Source organism: Bombus huntii, unplaced genomic scaffold (assembly GCF_024542735.1).
Source record: "Bombus huntii isolate Logan2020A unplaced genomic scaffold, iyBomHunt1.1 ctg00000090.1, whole genome shotgun sequence".
In the NCBI taxonomy this organism is placed as follows: domain Eukaryota; kingdom Metazoa; phylum Arthropoda; class Insecta; order Hymenoptera; family Apidae; genus Bombus; species Bombus huntii.
In genome coordinates, this window is record NW_026099345.1 from 232,501 (window position 1) to 235,000 (window position 2,500).

Below are 2,500 nucleotides of genomic sequence, written 5' to 3' on the forward strand. Positions count from 1 at the left end.
GGTGGCTGGTTGAGCGAAGCGATCTTACTCGTTGCGTGGCGAGACGTTGAAAAACGGCTTGCCTCCGACGATGAAAGAGTCATAGTTGCTTGGGGGCAGGCAGGGCTTCGGCTCTGTCTGCTCAAGTCGCACTCCTACCTCCACGTGGTACCGCCGGTAACATACTCATTCGTGTCAGCGTGGGGAGTATCCCCCCGGACACCGAGTATGGCTAAAGGGAGTGCGGCGAAGCAGGAGCGAAAGACGACACCTAAAATCGGCTTGCCGATTCAACGGTGATTTCACCGTGAAAGGAATGGAGTTATCTCCATTAAAGGAACTCGTTCCTTGGTTATTTTTCTTGGCACGACTTGGCAGTTATAAGGTTATGAGCTGGACATAATCGGAAGTAACATAAAAATAATAAAATTAAGAAAATATCATGGTAAATCGAAACTCTGATAGAGCCTCGGACGCGGCGTCTCTCGGTCCCGGAGGCGCCGCGGCGGATTTTTCCGCTCTGGAGGGGACTTCTGTTGACGACCCGGCTACATCCCCGGACACGAATGAAATAATGGTACCGATCGTGGGTGACCAGGTTGCCTGCCCTGTCTGCCAGAAAAGGGAAATCGACCTTTTCTTTTTGTCGTTATCAGACCTAGGGCGGCACCTGGAACAACATCACGTGACAGCCCGCATCCAATGGAGATGCAAAGACTGTGGGAAAGGCTTCCCGAAGCTTCATGGGGCTAGATGTCACCTGCCTCACTGTAGAGGCACGAGTCAGAGTGCTGGCGGCTCGCACAGATGCGAAACCTGCTCCATGAGTTTTGGGACGCTTAGAGGGCTGTCTACCCACGAGCGGCATGCGCACCCTGCCGTAAGAAACGTCAAAAGAAGGGGAACGGACCCCCCTGAGAAAAAATGGACGTTGGAGGAGTTGGCCCAATTAAGGGAACTTTGTGAGACCTATAAGGACCACAAATTCCCCAATAAAATGATAAGCGAGATCCTCACCAGCAAGACGATCGACCAAATCAGGTATCAGCGAAAGAAGCTGAGACTGATTGGTGAGGAAACAGAGCCAACTCAGGTGACAGAGGGAGGGTGCGATCCCGTTGATCCAGGCAATGCGTGTTTTGAAGAGCCTGGAATCAGCGGTTCAGAATATCAAGAGTGGAAACTCCAATTGGAGTCCGCTATTTCGACACAAGTCGAGGTGCCACCTGTTTTAAGGTGGGTCCACACTCGACTGATGACTATCTGGGTCTCTCTCAAGGGAAATAGGGAAGCCCTTGAGAGCGCTATAAATGATTTTATAAAATGCACGCTCTATGGAGCTTTACAAGAAATTAATAAAAACAAAAAGAGGGCAAGAAACGAAAACAATAGACGGATTGCACACCAAAATAGCAATAGAAAGAACAGAAACGCTAGAAAGAGATACTCCTTCGCACGTTGCCAGGAGTTGTTCACTGAAAATCCAAAGAGGTTGGCTGATGCTGTTATAAATGATGATCAGGCCTTCCTCCAACCGGCTAGGGATCCACCTAGTGCTGAGGAAGTGAAGGGACTCTACGAGGATCTATGGGGCCAGACAGGACCTGTCGAAGTCCCTGTCCCAGGAGGTAGAGCCCCCGAGCTGTCCTTATGCGAAATCTTCCCGCCAATTGCTGTTGAGGATGTGGCGGAGAAACTAAGCAAAATAAGAATGAAGGCTGCGGCAGGACCGGATGGTTTCCAGAAGGAACACCTTCTGATCCCCGGCCTGCCTATAATATTAACTAAGCTATACAACATCTTGATTTATTATTCCTATTTTCCTCCTATATGGAAGGAAAATAGAACAACATTAATTCCAAAAGCAAACAAGAATAGCAGCCTGGTCGAGAATTGGAGGCCAATAACTATTGGCCCCATTCTCGGCCGTATTTTCTCCTCCATTATTGACGGGAGGATAAGAAGGGGCATTGTATTGAATCCAAGGCAGAAAGGATTCACCGCCGAGAGCGGCTGTAAAATTAACATAGACCTGTTGAGCGCTGCCTTGGATCATAGTAAGAAAAAGAAAGGCGGGATATTCACAATAGTGGATATCTCAAAAGCCTTTGATACAGTGCCTCATTCGGCAATTGTTCCCTGCCTGAGGAGGAAGGGAGTGCCGACCCCCATTACTGACTTGATTGGTTGTATGTATAGTGAGGGCAAGACAACGATCAAGACTAAAAATAATATGGGGGTCGAGATTACGATCCTCAGGGGAGTTAAGCAGGGCGACCCTCTGTCGCCGCTGCTATTCAATCTGTGCTTGGAGCCACTGCTGGATTTGATCGAGAATCAAACCAGGGGGATAAACATAAATGATTCACGGACGATCCCTGTACTGGCTTTCGCTGACGACGTAGTATTGCTCGGCGCCGATATCGGGGAAGCGCAGCGCCAAGTGGATATGCTCAACGAGTATCTGAATGGCCTCGGTATGACCATCTCCCGGGACAAAAGTCAGATATTTCAAATAGTC